The sequence below is a fragment of the Neophocaena asiaeorientalis genome, unplaced genomic scaffold (genome assembly GCF_003031525.2).
Source record: "Neophocaena asiaeorientalis asiaeorientalis breed wild unplaced genomic scaffold, Neophocaena_asiaeorientalis_V1.1 scaffold89, whole genome shotgun sequence".
Classification (NCBI taxonomy): Eukaryota; Metazoa; Chordata; class Mammalia; order Artiodactyla; family Phocoenidae; genus Neophocaena; species Neophocaena asiaeorientalis.
The window spans coordinates 9,216,338-9,242,109 of NW_020172592.1; the positions used below are offsets into that span (position 1 = coordinate 9,216,338).

At 38.1% G+C, this 25,772-nt stretch overlaps 1 protein-coding gene across 1 annotated transcript in view; it reads left to right on the forward strand.

Moving 5' to 3' along the window:
• Nucleotides 1-2,128: 2,128 nt before the first annotated feature.
• SEMA3E (semaphorin 3E) overlaps nucleotides 2,129-25,772 on the forward strand; it is a 257,351-nt gene continuing 233,707 nt past the window's right edge. Inside the window, exon 1 of the mRNA XM_024738432.1 lies at nucleotides 2,129-2,198. The gene's annotated coding sequence lies outside the window, so the exon portion shown is untranslated. The remainder of the gene's footprint in view (nucleotides 2,199-25,772) is intronic.

Below are 25,772 nucleotides of genomic sequence, written 5' to 3' on the forward strand. Positions count from 1 at the left end.
CTGTACAATCTTAAGTGGAATTTCAGTTGCTTGCATGAGTGTAGCCACATATTTGTAATAAAAATTATATGCATCACATTTACTTTTTCTGGAACCCTACCATTAGATAACACATATAAAAGCTGCTATTTACTTTCTAGTTACTTCAATTCTGGATGAAAGTAAAAGAGGATTCCAAAGGTATATTATATAGCACACTTAGAAAAACCTTTAGGTCTGTAGCTCATCAGACTGGCTTTTAAAATATGCAAGCGCCTACAGAGACCACCCCAGGTTAAAAGTATCTACATACTTCATGGTACTTTACTCTTAAATAATGTTTAGAGTTTGTTATCTTTTGTAGACCTTGGAAATCCAATTATTTATAATATCCAGTGACATTTACATTTTGCTAAATATACTCTGCTTGTAATAGAACGTATCGTGCTTAGGAAAATGGGTATAGAATGCCTGGCTCTACATTTGCTTATATATGATGCAAAACACCAGGGTAAACTGTGTAATCTTTTTGTTATAAGTACATGATTTTAAAAACATAATTCTCAATAAGTATCCTTAATCATTACCATGTAAAATGCAGAATGAGAAAAAGTTAGAGTTGAAATCGTTTGTTGACCATTTAACTTTCAGCTATCAAATCAAATATCCATTCACGTTTATTGGTACCTTAAAATAATACCATTCATTTCCATGCCAACAACCACAGAGTGTTTGGATTAGTTTTTGAGACTGATTGAAAGTAGATTGTAAAGTTGACCTATTGTGTTAAGCTTATTTACACAAACATAGTGTCTTGGAAAATAAACTCTGAAAGTGCATAGCAGTTGAATCCCAAGGTATTTTACATCCTGAGTTTTCTAATGTCTATTGAGATCTGTCCCATACAGAATCTCAAGTTTACCATAGTTATCTTATGTAAGAGAAAAATCACCTTAAAAGTTAATTATTCCAAAATTTGAGATGAAATTTATGACTTGCTTATAAAAAAGAACTTGCTTTTAATTGATTTGAAGAATTTGCCTCTGCAAAATAATTTGTTAGTTTTAACATATCTATGAAACAATCACAGGTGACAGTTTTTCAGGTTCTTAAAAACGCTTTCCTTACAAAAGTTGAAAATAACATTTCTAAGATGCAATCAATAGAAAAAGCCAAAAATGTGAAAAAAAATACAATTTCAGTGGAAACACCAAAAAATCAGTTTGGGTACTGGATGGTGACAAATAGATTGTTTAAAACGAATCTGTATTTATTCAAGGGTTAATCTTGATGAGTGAACATTTAAAAGCCCTTCCTGACACTCCATCCTCTTCTGTTATACTTATTCTTAAGTAAGCAGCCTATGATGTATCATTCTCCCTCCTGATTCCCCTTTCCCATCAAAATGCGAACTTCTCTGCTGTCGCTGAGTGACGCGGGGCCGACAATCCTGGGAGGGAGGGTGGGGCGAGGGCACGTGGACCAGAAACACTTCCTAGAAACAGCAAGTACGCGGCTCAACCCTGCCTGAACTTTCCCCGAAAACACAGCTCGCTGACAGAGCGGCATCCCTGCTGGGTGGATCCTGCAACTCCTAGAGGGAATGGCACTTCTTGTTTTTAATTAGCAAGGTGAAAGGTGAATTAAAACTAGCTGTTTGGCAAGTCAGTGCAAGAGGCTGACTTCTGAGAGGCTAGAACGAGCCAGAAGAGAACAGGAGCTCCACGGGGGAAGGCAGTGGGTGTGCTGGTGTGGTTGTTTTTTCTGAATGAACCGCTTGCAGAAGTGACTAAAAAAAAAAATATACAGTTTCTTCCTGAATCCACCGGCATAGTGACTGAAGAGAGCTCTAGACAGGACATGGCTCTGAAGACTCACTCCTTGGAATGTCCTCTTGCTCCCGGCTTATAAACAACTGTCCTGGGGAAAGGCAGGTTTTACTTATCCAAATACAGCCTGACAAATGGCACTTTGGAACTGTGCTTTCTGATGACAACGCGTTCGATTTCTGACAAAGCCTCTCTCGCACGCTGCCCCTGGAGGGGAGTCCTAAGTAAAACTCACCCCGCCTGAAAGTGAGGATCGCTGGTGGCAGGCTGGCAGCATGGCATCTGCCGGGTACCTCATCACCTGGCTCCTGTGGGGCTACTTGCTGGAGCTCTGGACGGGAGGTCACACAGCTGACACCCCGCACCCCCGCTTACGCCTGTCACATAAAGGTAGGTCACCTTTTCAGATCCTTTTGTTAGAAAAAAATGAGAAAAAAATTAAAGTCATTTATTTAACATTGATCTTTGGTCTTCCCAGACCCTTAACATACACCTGAAAATAATGATTGCAACACTGACCCAAGCTTCTAAATACCTCTAATGAATAGGTCATACTTAACCACAGCTGAAAATTGTGTAAAATCACAGCCTAACTTTGGAGATATTATTTCTGTCTTGTAAATATTAGGTTTTGTTAATAAGTTCACTCACTAGCAGACATAACAGAAGAGGGTAGGAAGAAGGTAGTAAAGAGCCTTGAGGGGCTGAACCCACCAAGTTAGCAAAGGGTATTTACATACCAATTTATGCATTTTGGGAAGCAAGTACGTCGGGGAAGGACTGTAGAAATAGAGGTGCAATTGGTTTTCTGTTTTGTATTGTCCATAATGGGGGTGAGAGGAGGAAAAAAGAAAACTCCTGAGAATCAAAATGATTCCTTGCCCATGATAACAAAGTCATCACCGTGTAATTAAAATGACTAACAACTGTTATAAATTAGCTTTCTAGTTGAATTGATTATTGGAAATTTTTTTAATGTGTGGCAAAAAAAATGTTAGCAATCCTTGTGAACTGATTTGTACTGATTAAAGTGTTAGATACTATTTACTAGCATCTATTCTTTTTAATGTAAATTCATAGTGCTTAACTGAAGATCCATCTATCAGAGAGTGCTTAAATATTTTATTCTGCAGCTATGTCTTGTAAAGCAGCATTTAGTCATAAATGATTAAAAGATAGCTTTTGCATCAGTAAAGCCAGTCATGAATAGGTTTGATGACTCTTCCTCCTGTAAACAAACAACAAACAAAACCCACACTCTAAGAAAGTGGCTTTGCTGACTTAAAAGGAACTTGGAATAGATTTTCAGGAAAGAAGTATTTATTATCATTAACCACTGAGACAGATAATAGACGGAATAGTGAGCATTACATAAAAAACATTTTTCCATTGTGTAAGCTTTTAAATTGTCCCCACTGTAGAAGGAAGTCTGTATTTTAAAAATATGAGTGTAATCTTTACTCAAAAAAGGAGGGCTCAAATTTATGACACAGTTGTTTTTTTTTTAATTGACAATCATCAGTAGATTGGGCTATAGAAGTTTCTCATTTTTAGAACAGCTATAATCTATGGGTATTTTCTTAGTTTAAATAGATTTCCTATAGTACTCCCCAGTAGATAACATAAATTTAAGAAACACATTGACACTGAATTTGTGAAGTATTTAAAATATAGTGCCTAGAATTAGTATAATTCATTTGATTTGGGAAGATGTATCATGGTATGTATCAAAATACATACTCCTAAGAAGTTAAGATCAAATATATCTAAATGTAAAAATTTGATGTGATGGAATATGGACACATAAGGATGTCAGAAAAAAACCCATAATAATGGATTCTTTTTCTTATGTAGACAAGCGGATAAGCTGCCAGTTTGGGCAAGCTGCCATTCTGCTATGCATGGTATCAATCTTTTATACCTCATTACTAGGAGACTTGGTTTTTGATAGCTCAATATCAGTATGTTTCCAAAGATACCTCATTTTAATATTTCATTGGAGAGCTTCTAATTTAGTCAGTGCATGCATAATGTTACCATCAGCCTTATCTTCACCACATCTCCCTTAGTCAAAGGAATAACTGTAATTGGTTTTATGAGTCCTGTTAAGTGGTGTGGGAGGACCACTGCTAGAAGCTATGGGTACGCTAGACAGAAAACTCATGTAAGGTTTCCTTTTGGCTTTTCTTAACCTTTTGCTTTAAGGGCACTAGCTGAAAATGCGCAATATTGTGCTCTTGTGCAGACAGTATAGAGTTACCTGAAAATAGAGTGTTCCCACTTGTGCAGTTCAGTTAGCAAAGTCAGCTAAGAGAGCACAGCAGAGATGCAACCTGAAGCAACCATGCCTCCTGCACCGCAGGTGACTCAGTGGAAGAGAAGCGCAGGACTGCCTGAGCAGGGATATTCCATCCCTTTGATACAGTATGAACAGCACATTCACCTCTCTACACTCGAGACTCAGTGGACATTTTAGTGGTGTCTGAAAACTGGGGGCAGAATATTTTAGAGTATACTCCTCTGCTATCTTAAATGATATCCAAAATGGTACAATTTTAGTAGTAAGTAAATTAGGTGATTAGTGTTATAAATGAGTGCATGTCCTTAAAAATAAGAGCCACTACTTATAAGTAATGTAGCACCTCTGCACTGCTGCCTGACCCCCAGTGGAGAAAGCTGGTAGGCTCCCTGGAGGTAGCCTCCTGGATTCATCCGGGGATTCATTTCATAGCAGTGGTCCATGCCATATTGGAGAAGGACAAGCATCTTTCTTATATCTTCCATTATCAAGATGGTGTTGGAGAACACAAACCTCGTGTCACTTCCCAAAGAGGAGGAGAAAGTTTCATATGTTTACAAAGCTTGAGTTAAATTATATAAAAATATGTTCAGAAAAAAAAAAAAAAAAGCCCAGGAATTGCCCTTTTTCTCTTTCCTCCATCCTTCTCTAACTCTGGAAGTGGCATGTTCTTTTTTCCTTTCCTTTTTTTTTTTTTTTCTTTGCGGTACGCAGGCCTCTCACCGTTGCGGCCTCTCCCGTTGCGGAGCACAGGCTCCGGACGCGCAGGCTCAGCGGCCATGGCTCACGGGCCCAGCCGCTCCGCGGCATGTGGGATCCTCCCGGACCGGGGCACGAACCCGTGTCCCCTGCATCGGCAGGCGGACCCCCAACCACTGCGCCACCAGGGAAGCCTTGTTCTTAAACACAGCTTGAGAGGAGAAGACCATTAGGACCCAAAGGGAGAAAAGGCAGAGAGGGAGAGAAAAAAGGTGGAAAGTTGGGATCAGATATGGAGCATCTTCGAGCTTGCTCCTCACTACTCTCCACCCACCGTGGGATAATATTGAATTCCTCCCTCTTCTTACGGAATATCCACTCCACCCCAATATTAAGCAAATATGCTAACTTCAGGCAAGCCTTGTAGCTAAAAAGATGAAATATTTGCTCTTGTTGAGGCAATGCGTATCTTTTAATGCATTTTATAGGTACAAGATAAATTGGGTTAACAAATAAAAACATACAAAGATAAAAATGGCAAGATTCTGCCCTGCCCTATAAGAATTTTCAGTCAAGATTTGAGTCCAGATTAACTATATCAGACAAGAATGTTAAAATTTATGAACAGTTAAGAATTTATAGCCAATACCCTAAAGAGGGTAGTTTGGGTATAATTCATACAAATTTATAATATTCTACTACAAGGATTTCTTTGAAAAATAGCTATGCTCCTCATGACAGAAATGAAGGAAAGAGAGAATAGAGGGAGAAGCGTCCTGGTGGATTCAGCCACTTCCCTTCGTTGATGTCTGTTCTCTCCTTATCTTTCACCATCCTGCATTAATGAGGTTACAGGGAAGGCAAAAATAGCCTTCTTGATAATGGAGCTCAAAGAAGAAAAAAACAAATGAGGAAAGCCCATGTCAAAGAAGGAATCCCAATGCACGTGGAAAGCCCCAGAAATTCAGTCGAGGGAGGTTCCAGATAGGGTAGGTGTTCAAAGACCCAATGAGGAACTTCACGATTGCAGAAGCCAAGGAGAATGCCTGCTGATAAGCAGAGGATGTGCTCCGAGGATGTTTGATGAAAAGATAGCTAAATAAAGGCATGAATATGGCAGAAGATCATTGCTAAAATATGTTGACATTATAAATGTAGATTTGAGCATTGAATACATATCCATACATATAGAACGTGGGAGAGCGAGTGTTAATTACTCTATCTGTATTTGAATATTGTAACCAATTAAATACAGGTTTGTCGTAGTTCAGAGAGCTCAGATTTGAAGTCAGAGGTCTCTACTCCAGCTCTAATTCTTCCACTTATGGTAATTATCTGTGCCTCAGTTTCCTTAATTTGAAAATAGGGGTAGTACTGGTATTTTCCCTATATATCTCACTGGGTTTTTGAGAGGATCAAAATGGAACAATAATACTGTAAAAGCACTTTATAACCTAAAAATGATCTTATTAATGTTTCCTGAAGACTGATAGAAAATGAGAAGGTTAGAAGGAATCACGTCCTAAAGACAAAAAACTCTTGGGAAATGGCTTGAGTTTGGATATCAATAAGTCCTAGAATGATGCTAGTATAGACGACAGCAAAACTTGGTCTTAATTTGCATAAAACGTGGGATTTATCCTGATTGCATTCACTCCAAATCCCATTTCCATACCTTTGACCTCTAGTTATAATAATTTAGAAGATAATTACATCATCTGCGCATTTTCCAAGACTCATGGCCAATATTTTTGCAGAAGTGTGCATATATCTGCTTATTACACATACTTTCCACCACACATTTTAGAATTTTTTTCAGTTTACATTAAAAAAATTGAGATGGAATTCTAGAAGAGCACAGTGATAAATAAGTTTTGAACGATCATCCTGGAGGCTGTGGTATTTATTTTCTATCCAGGGCCAATGTTATAAAGGCAGTGACTGAGCCAGTTTTTTGTGAACCAGCTCATAGCTTGGGTTTCTCAGCCAGTAACTAGGTATTATCAGTAGTGACATTAGTCACACATCCCTGTGTGGTTAATAAATAAAAACTGGTCATAAGGCATGATTCATAAAGAAAGTAGTTAGATAGGACCCAGGGGTAAACACAAACCTTACTGCCCAGATCTCCATGAGGGGGAGTCAGTGAGAATTAAGTGGTGGGTTTATTAAGAAACAGTTTATATTTTAAGAAAATAAAAAGCCACTGGGTAACATGAAAGGAATTACAATATATTTTGTGGAGTTTAATTTACACAGAATATACTTTTTATAGAGGAAGTCTATGTAAGGATTTTAGATAACACTATTTTTTGTATTTTTATATCTGCTACATAGAAATATTGTTTGTGCATCACAGAAATGCATCTGGAGACACAAAATCTTCTGAATGGTTCTATGAATTATTTGGGTTTTTTTAAAAATAAATTTATTTTTTTAATTTTATTTTTGGCTGCTTGGGTCTTCATTGCTGCATGCGGGCTTTTCTCTGGTTACGGCGAGCGGAGGCTTTCTCTAGCTGTGGCGAGCGGGGACTTCTCTTCATTGTGGCGCACAGGCTTCTTATTGTGGCGGCTTCTCTTGTTGGGAGCACGGGCTCTAGGTACTTGGGCTTCAGTAGCTGTGGCTCGCGGGCTCTAGAGCGCAGGCTCAGTAGTTGTGGCACATGAGCTTAGTTGCTCCGTGGAATGTGGGATCTTCCCGGACCAGGGCTCGAACCTGTGTCTCCTGCATTGGCAGGCAGATTCTTAACCACTGCACCACCAGGGAAGCCTGAATTATTTGGTTCTTATCTGTACATTGAGTATGACAGTGAGAACACAGTTATCTTTAGTATAGAAATAGGGTGAGGGAAGGTCAGAGTTAGGAAAAGCAATAAATGAACTGGGCCAATTTTGGACCAAAAAATAATTTAGTCACATAAAATCATTTCTTAAAAGTTTTGTGAGGACTGTGTTCTATCCATAATATAGAACCAGTACTTGTTCTTGACTAAGAAATACATGCAACAGTCATGTTGTCACAATGGAATACTCTTTTTTTTTGTTTTTACATCTTTATTGGAGTATAATTGCTTTACAATGGTGTGTTAGTTTCTGCTTTATAACAAAGCGAATCTGTTATACATATACATATGTTCCCATATCTCTTCCCTCTTGCGTCTCCCTCCCTCCCACCCTCCCTATCCCACCCCTCCAGGTGGTCACAAAGCACTGAGCTTATCTCCCACATGGAATATTCTTGTAAAAATTTATGTTGCTATATTATTTTGCTGTCCATGTCAGATTTGTCATTTAACGAGGGTATTTCATAGAGACGGCCTATCTTTCTGTCTGGTATGAGATCACTCGGTGGCCCCAGTTCTACGACCACATTATAAAGCACCAAACATCAGATTGGTCACTGCTGGTGAAAATTATTGTTAACAATCTGCTGAGTCAGTTTTCTTTCATCAAAGATATCTACTGGAATCACCCTGGGGAGTTCTGAGTGGGAGAGCGTGCAAAGATTTACTCCTTTATCTTGTGTCTAAGACTCCTCTGTGGTTTAGTAGAGGAATTCAGTCTGCAGGAATCCAGAAATGGCACTTTGGGTGCATGCATGCCACTTCATACATAGCCACCGTGGTATTTAAGTGTTCTGGTAAGTTCAGTCTCAGAGAATTTAAAAGAAAACAAAACTGAAATTATACCGCTTACAGCATTTTCCCAAAAGGTGCAAAGTAAAGATTTCAGTTATTCTCTTTGTTTCAATAGACAGGGCCAGTTGCTGTTAGTAGTCTTCAGTACAACATCTGACACTTTGGAATATTATATACATCGTACAAAGGATGATGATGATTTTAATAAAGAATTTTTTCACGGTATGGTTTTAAATAACATTTGCAGTGTAAGGGAAACTATCAGTGTCATTAGTTAATTCTTGGGCTTAAGCAAGCATTATGCTTTGTACTCATGATAAGGATGATAATGACAAGACTAGATATTTTATCAGCTGTATTTTCTGAACTGTGAAGGAAAAGGATGTGTTAATACCCCATTTGAACCAAGTGTTACAATCTCTGACATCGGAGAGCATTTTCTGTCAAAGAATGTGATGATTTCAAGAACAGAAACGTCTGTGGAATTGATAACTTGATTTCCTGTTGCCCTGGTGGTGGCCAAAGCAATTGATTACTCAAGAAGTTTTCAGCCTGCCTTGGGTCTAATACCTAGTTCAGGATATTCCCACCATAAGGCCCCATTGTCCTGGTAACCTTGACTCTATAACTAGTGTGGAAAAGGAAAAGAGAAATTCATGACTTGCCTGATTTCTGGGGCTTAGAAATATATTTCTCCTTTTGTCTTTAGTCATCACTGCTTTCTGCTCAAGGACTTAGCTCATAGCCTCGGCACAGTACATGTAGAAAAGTAGTTTAGGCCCAGGTTTTACAAAACACTCTCACGTTCTAATATCAGTAGCCTAAAAGCTCTAGACTTTGGTTGAGGCCTACCTAATCTGAATGTTGCTTCCGGCTGTACGACATGAGCGAGTTACTTATTTTCTGAGTATGAATTTTCCCATCTTTAAAATGGGGTAATATATAGTAACACCCTGAAAGAATTACATGAGATAATGCGAATTAGTGTGGTAAATACTTTAGCCTTAAGAAGCTTTTCATAAATTACTCAATGAATCAGAAGAGGTTCAGGGAGAATTAGCCTACTCTGGTTCCCTTTTTTATTCTAAAAACAATCATGAGTTAATTATTAACTTAACAACTTACAATAAGGGAAAATCTTTAGTCATCAGTTTTTTACTTGAAAGCAAAGGTTTTTAAAAAATGAAACCCAGCTCTTATTGGAGTAGATGACTAGAAGTAACTAGGGATATTGGTATCTCTCATGCTTGTAAGTTACTGTAAGATTATTTTGTTGATAATTTAAGGAAAGTTGGAACTTTATCTGATGGCACCTTGGAGACAAGAGACCAAAGCCATAAAATAAACAAAAGTTATTAACAAAGGTAATTGTAGGCCTGGCTTTGTAAGGCACAATAGAACAGATATTACTAAGACCAGATCACACTGGCAAAAGTTCAACCAAACAGTGTCCTGTAAGCAATCAGCCCAACATGCATTGTTTGCTTTGACAAAGCTTTCCGTTCTGCCTTCCCCTGGACCCACACACAGGTAAGGCATCTGCTGCAGAGCACGGTTCCTTACCCTTAGTCGGTGTTCAATCAATGCTCATTGACTGGGTATATGAATAAAACAGAATGATTTAGAGCAGTGTTTTCTAAAGAAATGTCTGATTCCAGGGGTGGGGTGAGGAGTACCAAGGAAACTAAGGAATCATGAACAACTATTTATGGCTCCTTTGGTAAAACATACATGAAGAGGAAGGCTGGGGCTTTCTCTGCCTATTCACCTTCCTTCCCCTCAAGCTCTGCATTGTGTTGAAGCAGCTGGGGTCTCCAGACACCCTCCTGACAGGTCAGCCATATTCTCTCATCTATAATCAGCCTTCTTTTGAAAAAAACAAAAAAACTACTTGGTGGTCTTCCCTGGTGGCGCAGTGGTTGAGAGTCCGCCTGCCGAGGCAGGGGACACGGGTTCATGCCCCGGTCCGGGAAGATCCCACATGCCGCGGAGCAGCTGGGCCCGTGAGCCATGACCGGTAAGCCTGCGCGTCTGGAGCCTGTGCTCCGCAGTGGGAGAGGCCACAGCAGTGAGAGGCCCACGTACCGCAAAACAAACAAAAACTGCTTGTTGATGCTCTCGTCATTCCTGGATGATCACTACAACGCCTTCCTTCTCTTCTCACTTCTTTCTTTAACGTCTCCTCCGTGTTGTGTCACCACCACCCCACCTCTTTTTTTTTTTTTTTTTTTTTTTTGGACCGGGTCCCCTGCATCGGCAGGCAGACTCTCAACCACTGCGCCACCAGGGAAGCCCCCACCACGTTTTGTCTCCACCTTGCTTCCTTCCAAAGAGATATTTTGATTTCTTCCCTACCTTAAGCCAAAAAGGAAATTAAAACATTTTAAGTGAGTGCTATCTATTTATTGGTCCTCAGTTTACCTGAGTATTTCTTTTGTTGTCTCATTCAATGAATAGAAGAAATGACTTTTGAATTTAAAAGAAGCGTAACTGCATTCATTAGGCATTCAAACTTGGTTGAAATTCAAGACTTAGGAAATAATGAAATATTAAATAAATAGCTTACTAGCCACTTGGACAACTTGTCCTGTTTGTCTAGCCTGTGTTTCCAGTGGGAGGCTGATGTTCCCAGCACCGTGGCACTGTGGGGACTGGGAAGGGAGAGTTAGGGTCCTGAGCAGGACAGAGCAGGGCCTGCCAGCCTGTCCCCTTTGTGGCTAAACTTGTGTTAAGTGTAAGAATATTTTTATAAACCTATCTATTTCCATGTAGTTTTGCTTTGTGTTCTCTGAGTTATGATTTTTAGCTCATTGAAACCAGAATAGACAGGGGGTTTTGTTTACAGGATAGAGCAGAAGAGTAGCATCCCTAAGGGTATGTCTCAGTGGTGATTTTAGGTGGCTGGACTAACTCCAGAACCAGAAAAGAACAACAGCAATGAAAATGGGAATAAAAAAGGGAGAAAATAAGGTCAGCTGGGGACAGTGACCTTTTGCCTCCTGACCAGTTTCCTCTCAGGAAATGATGGGAACCGAGGAGAGCTTTAAATTCAAAGCTCGAGATACACTGTGGAACTAAAGCTGAAGAGGAAATGTGCTGACAGCCTTGCACATAGCTATTCACTCCTGCTGATTACTTTTTTCCTAATCCTGAGTCAAAAATGTATTATGGTCCATGTGATTTCGGAGATCGTTTCCAATTCTAGAAGTGTAGGACTCCTTTCTTCTCCTCACCAGACCTCCCAGTGTGTCTAGTTTCTCCAGAACACTTTGAACATTTTATTAGGAGACAGCATGTTCTAGTGGAAAGTATGTATGGATTCACAGTTTAAAAATCCTAGATTTGAATCTACAGCTTATCCTATTTGATGTCTATTATTCTTGCTAAATCATTGAACTTCTGAGGCTTACTTTCCTCATAAGTGCACAGAGACTAATTTCTATCTCGTGATTGTTGTAGAAAATTGAAATGTACCATGGAGATGTAGAATATTGTATAATAATGGCTTATAATATTCTCTAAGTTATGTACTTGTCTTTAACTATATTTTAGGATCCTTGAGGGCAAGGAGTAGTTTCTTGGTGAGACCCTTGTGGACAGAATAAAGTGACTTAATCAGATCATTCCTAAAGGCTGGGTGTTTAGTATCTACTGAAAAAAAACAAAAGACCAAAAAAAAAAGAGAAAGCTTTTTCTTGTTGTTTTTGGCTTCCATGTTATGGTCAAAATGACAAAATAAAGGCTTATTTCTTTAAGAGGTAGAGCTAATGCTGAATAATTAACCCAAGAGAGCTTTAGTTGAATTTCACTGCAGAGGAGATGATGCTACTTGTGATTTTCTTCTGCTCTTCGTCCAGAGTAGGGGCAGAGAGGAGACTGAGCTGGGATTAAGCCAGTGCTGTACAAAGTGTCCTGGCAGCATCAGCATCCCCTGTGAGCTACTGAATTAGGCTTACTGAGTCAGTGATTCTGGGGCTCAGGAATCTGTGTGTTTTTTGGTTTGTTTGTTTTTTGTGTTATACGGGCCTCTCACTGTTGTGGCCTCTCCCGTTGCGGAGCACAGGCTCCGGACGCACAGGCTCAGCAGCCATGGCTCACGGGCCCAGCCACTCCGCGGCATGTCAGATCTTCCCGGACCGGGGCACGAACCCGTGTCCCCTGCATCGGCAGGCAGACTCTCAACCACTGCGCCACCGGGGAAGCCCAGGGATCTGTGTTTTAACAGGCCCTGCAGGGGATTCTCAATGCACATTTGGGCATGAGAGACACTGGGCTAAGTGTTTGGGATGATGCTACAAAGGAGCCTCACTTTCACATTCATGTTTTCATTTTTTTTCCTCCCTTCAGATCCATTACCCAGGCTAAGGTGTCATTTATTTAAATTTCCAAATTACAGCCTTGGTCTTCATACATACATTTAAATTCATAAATATCTAACTATTATACCATTCTCTACCTATTATTTTTTCTATTACGTAAGATATAGTATATATAGTTATTGATAATAATTCAACATATAAATTAAATTTGTTTTTAATGATTATTCGTGGTGTAAATTGTGACACATGGTGCTATCATTGAGTTCAGATAAGAAAACATTTAATGTTGATGGATTGTGGAAAAGCATTTTGTAAGATTCCAGGTGTCGTTTATCTCTCAATGGAAAGTTTTCTCGGACTAATGAAGTTAGGTGCACTTCATTCCTCAGTTACATATCCTAACCTTTCCCTTAAGGGATACAGAAGTTTCTGTATCTTTTTAATATTTATTCATTCAATCATTCACTTATTCCATGACTACTTGTTGACCTTCTTCCATGTATTAGATACTGAGCATCGTGCTAGGAATTCTAGAATAAAAAACACAGTTTTCTAAATGAAATGTGGTATCCTGGGTGGTATCCTGGAACAGCACAAGTATATTAGGTAAAAAATAAGGAAATCTGAACAAAGTATGGGTTTTAGTTAATAATAATGTATCAATATTGGTTCATTGACTGTGACAAATGTACCACACTAATGTAAACTATTAATAGTAGAGGAAACTGGGCTTGGGTATATGGAAACTTTCTATACTAGCGTCACAAATTTTCTGTAAATCTAAAACTATTCTAAAATAAGTTTATTAAAATACACACACACACACACACACACAGTGCCTCTACCCAAACCCTTTCTCCAAGAAGCTTAAGGTCTAATTGTAAGAAGAGACAAGTCATGATAAAGCAGGATGTTTTTTATACATACTAAAGGTTAGAACAAAGTGCTATGGGAACATAAGAGTTGGGAATGAAAAAAAACAGAGCTCAGCCTTGGAGATGAATAGGAGGAGACTCGGTAAGAAGCAGTAAGCAAACTGTCTATGTGTCTTAGGCTGTCCAGCCACCATGCCTGCCATCCTTCCACTGCCATCCCCTCTGCATATAATGCACCTTATCCTCCTAGAAATGCAGTTAGCCTTGAATATCTAATTAACTGAATCCCATTGTATTCATAGCTTTACTACTGATAGAATCATGAATGTTCTTTACTCATGTCGTTGGCTTCATTTCTATATGACTTTAAGGAACTGTCATTTTCTTTGTATGACTAATATATGATTAATGCACATTCATGAGTAGATTTTGAAAGTTTTGAAGGCAAGTAGATTGCATTTTATTGTTTGAATCCTTAGAATCTAACCAATTTAAGGTACTTAATAAATTTACCTTACCTATTTCACTTAATGTAAAGAATTTCATTATATCTCTTCACATTCTTTTGTCTGATGCCACATATAACTAGATTCCTAAAAAAGATGACAGAAAATGAGCTGTTGGAGCTTGGGGGGAGCATTCGGAAATCAGGAAAGAGGATGGGAATACTTCTCTTCTGCCCCTGCTCGAAAATGTTAGGCGCTAGTTTGGCTTCAGGTTTTGTTACAAAAGCTATGAAGAGAAATCCAGAACGGCTTTAAAATTTTTCAGAAAATATCCATATTTTACTGAAAGATAGTGTGAAGCTTTTGCAGAGAGTGGTTTGAGTTCATCTGGGCCGTTACATGATCAGTGTCCCATTTCAATCACCTTTTCTTCCCATTTGCCCCTGCTGTGATCTTCCAATGTCCAATGTAGCATTTCATTCATGTCTAGAGTGATGAACGATGAAGAGAGACAACTAATGCGTGAAGTCAGTGACAAAGCAGAAAGCAAAGGGAGGGCTTTGAAAACGTAGCAACTTATCCTACACCTTTGTTTTTAAGGAATGCCCTAAATGACCAAAAGCAAGAATGCTTTTTGTTTTTATCAGTTTATCCCTGTGAGAAGGTTGTTTTACAAATAATTTGACTATGCTGCCTTTTTGTTTTGTGAATTTATCATTTAAAAGCGTAGCTGTAGGTAATGATATTGTGAGAAGAATAAGGAATAGTTACCAGTTTTATAATTATGGTTAGTTTATGTAAGGTATTTTCCAAACCAAGTTAATTGGGAAAGAACCAATGAAAAATTTACCTAAGATTTTATTATGTGTAAGCCTTATAAAAATTGACAATATATTTTGAAATGTTGTATCCTTGAGGTTTTTTGTTTTTATCACCGTATGAATCCATCAGATATGATACACCTAACGTAAAAGAGGAAGTTAATGGACGTAAACGGAAATGTTATAAGTAAAGTTAATTCAGGAGAAAGCACACATTTGTCACTGCCCCATACTACTCTAAGGAGAAAATAAATATGGAAATGGGAGGTGCTTGATTATTTTATTTTTAGAGACTAAATCCAGTTGTCAAAATAAATGTGTAGAAAATAAGATCATTTTGATTGCTTTGAGCAAGGCAAAACTATATGTTTTGTAAAGAAAACATTAGGAAAAGTAATAGAAAATAAAAATTGAAATAGCTCTATCATTATTGATGAAACTGATATAGCCAATTTTTCCTTATCAAAAGCAAAGTAAAAAAAAAAAGGAAATGCAAAAGAAATTTCAACTTTGACATTATCACAATGCATAGATGCTACACATATTTCAGGTCAGATGAATGATATCTGACGGATACTTTACAATTGCTTAGAATGTGTACTAGAATATTGAGTTTGCTGGTAGTTTAAGGGTCTGCATAAACTTGAGTTAACCATATGGTGTATTCTTAGAATAGTCATACCACCCCATGTTTAAAATTTAAATTAAAAAGAAAAAAATATTTTTTTCAAAGTCAAATGTTAGAATTTTAGTTGTTGGCATGTTCAACTACCCATATAATTGCACCTTCCCATTAGTAAAGGAACACAGAATACTCCCTTTTTTGTTCATCCAGAATGAAGGAAAAGAAAAGACATGACTTTGAAATACTGGAATGGATATTATGAGTCACCCCAAAATATCCATTTTATTACTATATTGTACCAGTTATGGGAAGTTAATATGTTTAAACTTCAACACCTTAATATATTTTGACTTCCTAGTAATTCCCCAAAGCAAAATTCCCTTGCAATAATATTTAGATAACCATAGAAAGAAAAAAAATATTACAGTTAAGTCAATTACACTTATAATTAAAAGACTATAATTGTATCTTTGTCGTTATAATTCTCAGAAATAAGACAAAAGTTATGTACTGGGCACTGCTTTTGACAGATTTTTTTGCCAAATGTTTTTTACTTGCTCCAAAATGTATATTCCCAAACTGAAGCCTGACATATTTTAGGATTGTAGAAGAGTTTTTCATATCTGGAGAAAAAATTGGAAGTCTCTAAGCCTTCAATAAAATTGAACAAGAATAAAAATGAAAAATAAAATTAGAAAATTGATACTAATGAGACAGTCTACATGCAAATCAAGCAGTGATCACTCAGAAACACATTCGATGCCTATTATAATCTAGGTGTCAGGAGGTGTAAAATAAATAGAATACTAGGATTTTATAATATGCAGTTATGCTTTGGAATATGTGATTATGTTTACTATGCATTTACATTTCTATATTAGTGAACTATGTGACAGTAATTTTTTTTTAGACTGGAAATGACATTTGTCCTTTTTAGTCTGCTCATTTATACCCACTATGTAGTTAGAACAGACAGTGATACTGCTTGATTTTTGAATGCCCAGAATACTGGGAATATGAGAAAATATAGACAAAATTTGTCATTGGGAAGTTTTGCTCTTGGTGGAATAAAACTCTTGCCAGCAAAGGCAGTAGTGTAGGGAACACTCTCCCCGTGAATGGTTTGAGCAGTGCTGTAATTTGGTTGCTGACAGCACTGCTCCATTTCACTTGTGAGGCTCCCCCAGCTAGGCTCCAAGTTTCCATTCACACTGCTAGCCACTGAAATTTCCCTTTGTCTTCACTGAAGATTTTTTCCCCTTAACAAATAGGCCCAGCTGCTACTGCAGCCGGTTGCCCACACTCCCCCGTACCGCTCTTGCTGAGGATGGCAGCCAGAGTAAAGAATAACAGCTGGGATTGGCTTACTTTGGCATCTCAATAATTTTGGGTGGGTCCATTCCTAACTTTATTATTTCATTTAATTTGCTAATCTCTCCTTCTGCTGAACTTTTAAAACATTGGCAAATGATGTTTTTCCAAAATGTTTTCCTCATCTGGATGTGACTCTTTTATACCTGGCTGCTGAAAATGATTCATTCTGCACATTGTTATTTTTTCCACTTTTAAGCACCATTTAGAAAACAAATGCAGCAGAAACTAATTTATTCACGTGATCTTGGAAAAGTTACTTCACTTTTTCTGACTGGAAGAGGTGGATGATAAGTAGCACCTATGTCATTGATTGTCTTTGATAAGGATTAAATGAAAGACCAGTTGAAAGCATGTAGAAGAGTGATAGGCAAAGAAAGAGAGGGAAAGAAGGGCAGAAGAGAGCACATGAAAGCAAGAGTGGAGCAAGAGGGAGGGGAGTGAGAAAATGACGGAAGGAAAGGAGGAAGGAAAAGGGAGGGAGGGAGGAATCATTGCTGGAACGCAGAAAATCCAATAACTCTACTTACTCAATTAAGACATGTATTTAGCACTTAGCATTTTATGTATCTTATTCCATGTTCCTTCCCCCCCAAAATCAATAATTAGAAAAAGACTGGAGTTTAGGAAAGCTTGTGGAATTTTACCCAAATCAGAGAATTTTATTGAAGGTTGGAATTTCAGTGACTTAATTGTATCTGTGGCATCCAGACAGGTGGTCAGACACGTTTTTTCATTTGAATTTGTACATTCTCATGGAAAGGGAAATTACTGCCTGTTAAGAAGGTCTGTTCCATTTTTTTTTTTTTTTTTTTTTTTTTTTTTTTGGTACTCCCGTTGCGGAGCACAGGCCCCGGACGCGCAGGCCCAGCGGCCATGACCCACAGGTCCAGCCGCTCCGCGGCATGCGGGATCCTCCCGGACCGGGGCACGAACCCGCGTCCCCTGCATCGGCAGGCGGACTCTCAACCACTGCGCCACCAGGGAAGCCCGGTCTGTTCCATTTTTGACTGTTCTGTTAAGGAGAAAGTGTTTACGTACCTAATCCCAAATCTGACTTACTGTATCTCCCACATTTTAGCCTTGGTTCTTTCCTCTAATGCCATAAGGTCATAAGTCATAACAGACCTCCAAATGTTTCAAGATAGTTCTCATGCCCTTAGGTCATGGGTGAATATTCTTCATGCCATGATTGTCCTGACTGATATCAGCATTCTGATCGGGTTCCTATTTGTTAATTTCCCCCTTAAACTCCAGCACCACAGTCAACACTCAAGAGATCCCCGACTTGTTCACGGAACTGTGGTGCTGCTAACTGGTGACTTTATTTATGAAAGCCACCTGAGTTGACAGCAGCTTATTTGACAAATATGCCAGCCTTTTGGTTTATGTTGAAATGACTGTCAGTTTTTCCAAGGGTTTTTCACATAGACTCTAAGCCAGCTCTTTCCTTTATTTCACATGTGTGGTTTATTTGTTGAAGTTAAGGAAAACTCTCTCCTACTCTCTCCAGTGTAGAGTGTGAATCAGAAGCAGGGTAACAGCATGTGGTGCCCTGGACAAGGACATGAGCTCTGGACTGAAACATTCCTAATTGCAGACTATTTCTGCTATTGTGTGTTCTCACTTAATTTTCTTAACATCTGTGTGCACGTTTATTGGCTTTAGGAAGCTAGCTAGTTAGGAGAGATGAAAGTTGCATTCGTTGTAGAAATTCTTTTAAAGTGTTTTAAAATTTTAAAATACACATTTAGTGGGCTCGTTCTAAAATGTCAGTATTTGGAAGAAGCGTAATGTACATAAAAGACAATTTTAAAATTAGAATATGTAAAATGTGTGCTTCTGGCTTTCAAGGTTGGTGTAGACCAATAAATGTAATTGCTGATTTTCTTTATAAATATAAAATAATTTGTATAATTATAGTAAATGAAAGGTTCCTTTGAAATTCTTTAATATGAAAAAAATAAAACAGTCTTCCTTCACTGCTAAAATAAACAGGAGACTTTTAAATGTCTTAACAATTTTTATTTAAAAAGAATCTGGAATGGTCACCACAACAGAATGGCAGAATTAAAATACCATCATAGCTGTGATTGCTTAATTTTGTAACTTTAATTTGCTGTCATTTTGTAGATTTGCCAGTCTCTCTGGGTATTTGTAGAATGTCCTGTAATTTGAAAAACGAGGCATATGATTTTTCAGAATAATGTTTTTCATTAACTCCTTGTAAGTCAAATGGTAAGCTCTGGAAAAATAATTCTGCAGAAGACTTTATATGTTAAAAATAAGCATCATTAAAATTAAATTTTAAAAAACCTATATATATGTGTGTGTATATATATATATATACATATATATATATATATATATATATATATACACATTTTAACCAAACTTGTTCTGTTCTTGTTATAAGATTAACTTTATCAAATGTTCTTTTCCTATATCACTGTATTAGTTTATGACCTGTTTACACTTCTTTGTAATTTTGAATGTAGAGGAAGAATGACTCTAAGAATAGCGTTGAGGCAGGTGGTCATTGAGTTCAAAGAACACTATATATTCAATCAATTTATATGCCTGGTCCCACTAACGTTTTTATGGTCCATCTGCTTTATTACAGTAGCCTCCTGACTGATATCTTATTGTCAATCCAATCTACTCTTCATACTACAAGTAGAGTGATCATTAAAAATGCAAATCTTACTCATTTCAACTCCCCCCAGTAAATATTTAATGGAGGAATAGACACGGATTTTTAGAGAAAACACACTCCTCTTGGCATGGTACACTAGGCTTTTTGCGATGTGAACCCTGTTTATTTTTCCCCTTCTTTTTGCTTTGCATCTTTTTTGAGTTCCAATCTTCAGTGATACTGAGCTCTATGATTTTCTGGCCACCTGTCAAGCTTTTTCTTGCTCTGGACCTTTGTATATTGCTTCTTCCTAGAATGCCTTTTCCTTTTGTCTCCATTCTCCCTTCCTGTGCTGCTTACTCTTAATGTCTGCTCATTTTTAGGACTCGATTTAGACATGGTAGGCTTTTCCAGTCATCCTTTAACCTCCACAGCACTCCATGCATACTTTACAACAATTATTTACTGTATTCCAATTGTCTCTTAATCTGTTAAATTCACTAGGATAAACTCATTAGGAATAGGGACAGTATTTTATTCACCACTATGTCACAAACACATATCACAATATCTAGAAAATAGTAAGAACTTATTAAATATATGGATGACTGTGTTGTGTTATGGTCAACCTGTCTTTTCTGGGTGCTCCTTCTACCCAAGAAACATGTGGGAAAAGCTAAACTTCGATGGCACAAAGGAATCTTTCTCTACCCTAGGAGGGCCATAGGTAGCCTGTTCCCAGACAACTCCAAATTTATTCACAAATACGGTATCCATAAACTTAATCAATTTTAGGTTGGTGTTATTTTTTTCTTGTTGTGGAAGAATACTTTTTAGGGGCTACTCTACTATGTATGAATTCCAGATCATCGTCTTTGTTGGATAAGATCTACTACATGAAGCTACCTTTTAAAAAACCCATCAAACAGTGATTTATACTTTCCTCTTTCATAAAATCACTTAGTTACCAGTGTATCCAAATTACAAACTCTGGTAAAGGAAATGGAAGCTCTTTATATTCTATGACACAGTTATGGAAAAATATTTGCTGTGATTAGTTTCATCCCTTTATGGTTAACCTCCTAAGGGCATTTATTGGCCCTCATATATGAAATGGAAATTGGTCATTCTCAAAGGAGGATTATATATATTCGATAAATTCCACTGCAAAGTGAAGATTATATAGGAATATAAAACATAAAAGATATAAAAATATTTTAATGATGAAAAGGAATTTATTGACTCTAAAATATTTTAAATTATGCTAAAATATATTTTACACTTTGTATTTCCTATTTAAAATATGCTTAACATATATTTTGGAATTTTAACCAAAATAATGTTTAAGATGAAGAATGTAAAGAGTGTGAATTGGAATTTTTTGTTTTGTTTTGTTTTTTTGCGGTACGCGGGCCTTTCACTGTTGTGGCCTCTCCCGTTGCGGAGCACAGGCTCCGGACGCGCAGGCTCAGCGGCCATGGCTCACGGGCCCAGCCGCTCCGCGGCATGTGGGATCTTCCCGGACCGGGGCACAAACCCGTGTCCCCTGCATCGGCAGGCGGACTCTCAACCACTGCGCCACCAGGGAAGCCCTGAATTGGAATTTTTGAAGAATGTTTCTTGACAGAGCTGGGATCTCAGATCTCATCTGGGCCTTGAAGGACAGGTAGGACTTCAGGAAACAGAGAATGAAGAGGAGGGCATTTCAGGCTGATGCAAAGGCAAAAGTGCAGTGGAAGTTGTGGCTTTTCAGGAGAAAGCTCGACTTTTGAAAAAGAACAGGGAATACCATTGAGTAAGTAGACTGGTGCCGTTTTACCAGATTCTTTCTTTCTGTTAGAAGATACAGAAGTGTGACAAATTGTGGTTTTTATAGAATAAAAATTCAAATATAGTTTCTTTTCCTATTCTGGCAAAATGTCCCATCTTAGAACTAGTTATGTCCAACATGAGATGTATGGTGTTTCTGCTTGATCTAGAATGTGCTTGTACAAAAATTAGGAAATGCAAAAACATGTTTTTTTATGGAAAAGAGGTCATAACACGAAGGACAGTTGCCCTTGCTACTTCCATCAGGTTTTGTAATAATCCAGATATGTCTATATTGTGTGTCACAGTTGCTGCCGTAGTTGGAAATGTTTTTGCAGTATGTATACTCCCATTTGCCAAAAGCTTAAGAAAATAGACTCACACATAATTAACAGCAGCTATTTTCCCCCAGCTGAACCTAATGATTGAAATCACAAATGGTTGGAAAAGGACCCCAACAAATTCACTAGTTCACGGTCTAATTTCTTCAAGGGCATACGTTTAACCAACGACAGCACAGGTACTTACTGAGGGCTTTTTTTTTCCGTTTTTAAATCAAGCTAATTCATTTTACTATCTTTAGGTAGGATTGTTTAAAACCTTGCCTGATGAAAAAATTCCATTTAATAAATAAAACCCTCTGGAGAGAGAGAGATTCCACAGCAAGCCCTTAGTACTGAGCAAAGCTTAGCGGTTTTTTATTATATCTAAGGTAACTCCCCCATGCTTCTTCCATTTAAGACCATTTTCTCTAGTGTCGTGTGGTTCACTTACAATAGAATTGTTTTATAGTTGCTCTAGTCTGCCTTTAGGTGGGAAGGTGTGGGTGTATGTGTACAAACCTCTGTCCTTGAGTGTTAAAAACAATGATGGAGATCTATAAAGTGTGGCATTATTAAGTTATTCTTTTTATGACCTTAGAAGTTTCATGTCATTTTCACCTATAAAGTGCCTTTCTTTAAAAATAGAAACAGGCTTCTTCTCCTGCCAGCTTCAAGGAGCCTCCACGTTCACTCACGGCTGCCCACATCATAGTAGAGCCCATCTGAGCCTGTTTTTTTCTCTGAGCCATAGTCTAAGCTCTTATATTTTCCCTACGTTCTTCTTATCATCATTGTTTTATTCTCTCTCCACATCCCTCAATGCCACGCTATCTGCTAAGTAGGGGGTTTAAAAACAACCTTCTGTGAATTAAATGTTATCCATAATGTAAACTTTATAAACAATATATTCACATTTTAGAACTGTTTGGAGGCATCAAATCTCAAATTAAGGGTAACAATGGTAGTAATTTCAGATTACTTGTAGAGATATAGGATATATGGGTGTCACAGAAACCCTGAGAACAGTGCTGGACACAGAGAAAGTGCTCAATTGATATTAGCTCCTGTTTTTAGCTGTGATGAAGATGGTGACAGTGGTGGTCTTGTCTAAACACATCAGAGTGCGGGCTGTATTGTATTCATTTGTATTTTCTGTGGGGAATATAGTGCTTTGTTCTATTCATAGATATATTCAATACATACATTCATACATGTATTCAGTAAGTACGCATTTGATTGAACCACATAAAGTCCTCTACTTAAGAATGTTAGGAAGTTACTTAGACATTGACGTTTTGTGAAGAATCATTTGAACAGTTTATTAATCTTTGAATTCTTCATTGTATGCATGATAGAATTGCACCTCCCTACCTCCCCTTGGAGGTTAACATGGCTTTGTGACTTGATTTGGTCAGTTAAATGAGGTCAGAATTGACAAATGCCACTTCCGTGCAAAAAACTTCGAAATTAAGACCAAGAGTGTGATTTGTAACGTTTCCTTTTCCAGCCTCAGCAGTCACAAATGCACTTGCCAAGATGGAGGCTCTGGTACCCTGGGTCCCAGACTTACTTGGTAAGCAGGGTCCCACTTGAAGACTTGCCTTGGTTACATAAACTGAGCTACAAAGAAACATCTGTTCTTTGAAGCCACTGAGATTTACGGGGTTTTGGTTTTTTTGTTTGTTTTTAACATCTTTATTGGAGTATAACTGCTTTACAATGGTGTGTTAGTTTCTGCTGTATAACAAAGTGAATCAGCTATACATATACATACATCCCCATATCTCCTCCCTCTTGCGCCTCCCTCCCACTGTCCCTATCCCACCCCTCTAGGTGGTCACAAAGCACCGAGCTGATCTCCCTGTGCTATGTGGCTGCTTCCCACTAGCTATCTGTTTTACATTTGGTAATACATATAAGTCCATGCCACTCTCACTTCGTCCCAGCTTACCCTTTCCCCTCCCCATGTCCTCAAGTCCATTCTCTACATCTGACTCTTTATTCCTGTCCTGCCCCTAGATTCTTCAGAAGCTTTTTTTTTTTTAGGTTCCATATATATGTGTTAGCATACGGTATTTGTTTTTCTCTTTCTGACTTGCTTCACTCTGTATGACAGACTCTAGGTCCATCCACCTCACTACAAAGAACTCAATTTCGTTCCTTTTTATGGCTGAGTAATATTCCACTGTATATATGTGCCACATCTTTATCCATTCATCTGTTGATGGACACTTAGGTTGCTTCCGTGTCCTGGCTATTGTAAATAGAGCTGCAATGAACACTGTGGTACATGACTAGGATTAATCTCCAAAATTTACAAGCAGCTCATGCAGCTCAATATCAAAAAAACAAACAACCCGATCCAAAAGTGGGCAGAAGACCTAAACAGACATTTCTCCCAAGAAGATATACAGATTGCCAACAAACACATGAAAGAATGTTCAACATCACTAATCATTAGAGAAATGCAAATCAAAACTACAATGAGGTATCACCTCACACCAGTCAGAATGGCCATCATCAAAAAATCTACAAACAATAAGTGCTGGAGAGGGTGTGGAGAAAAGGGAACCCTCTTGCACTGTTTGTGGGAATGTAAATTGATACAGCCACTATGGAGAACAGTATGGAGGTTCCTTAAAAAACTAAAAATAGAACTACCATACAACCCAGCAATCCCACTACTGAGCATGTACCCTGAGAAAACCGGGGTTGTTTTTTATTGCGGCCTAACCTGTCCTCTCTTGACTGACAATTGGCAACACATTTATTTGGGAAGAAAACATTTTTGCTCCTAGACATGACTAAGCAAACTGTTTTTTTCCACACACAAATAAATTATGTTCAGGTGTCACTCTGCATAACCGACTGTGCCTTGCCACCTTTCTCTATACTACATGTGGTGAAATTCTTTCCTTACAAGGAAGAAGCATAGCATCTGTTGTATTTGAAAAGGAAAACAGCTTCTGGCTGGCTGTCCACAGTGCTGAATCGGGAATGTAATCTGTCTGGCTGTTTGTCTCCTGGATTGTAGGGCTTTGGAGGAACACGAGCAGCTAGACTTACCTATGTAATTGTTGTCTTATCCTCCTTTTTCTCTTGGCTTATGCATTAGAAAGTATAGAGTGACGTGACAACTTGTGACGGGTATAGTTGTTAAATAATCACGTGGGACTTTCCAGAGCAAACACAGCAACTCATTTGTCTTAGTAACAGCAAGGAAGACTGAAGGGTGGAGAAAATCCTCACTTCCACAGACTTGGTAATTCTCTGAGAGATTCAACCATATTTCTTGCATTCTTGTTTCCCTGCCTTTACGTATGAATATTGTTTTATATTTTAAATGCTTTAAAAGATGCTGCATCCTTAGAAGTCATTTTTGTTGCATTTTTTCAGTAAATGATTACAATGAAAATTACATTTCCTATTCTCTAATGGTAAGGAGTAGGAAACTGGGATGAAATATGTAGTTTTAGTGACAACTAAGAGAGATATATGAAAAAATATTTTTTTCAATTTGTTTATACCATCCTCAAGAGTACTGGTCTTGAGTCTGTTTTTATTTTTTTACAGTAGTTTTACTATCTTGGTGTTAAGAGTGAAAAATTGTGATCAAAAGTTGACATATGGATTGTAGAATACAAAAGATTATTAAATGCAGAAAAAGTACAAATAATCTTCATTCAAAAGCTTTGTTAAGTGTATTAATATGGATTATTTTTAGGCTTGAATTCTTGTTCTCATATCATATTAGACTAAGTCTGTTTCTCTATGTAGATAGTAAATAAGGCTCCTTGTTAGTTCAATTTTAGATAAAATGAGTAAAGAGAGTACTTTCTGAAAACAGTAATCATTCCATATTGTTTCGTGGTTTACAGTGCTCCATTAAAAATAGCATGATAGGGGCTTCCTTGGTGGCTCAGTGGTTGAGAGTCCGCCTGCCGATGCAGGGGATGGGGGTTCGTGCCCCGGTCCGGGAAGATCCCACATGACGCGGAGCGGCTGGGCCCGTGAGCCATGGCCGCTGAGCCTGCGCGTCCAGAGCCTGTGCTCCTCAACGGGAGAGGCCACAGCAGTGAGAGGCCCGCGTACCGCAAAAAAA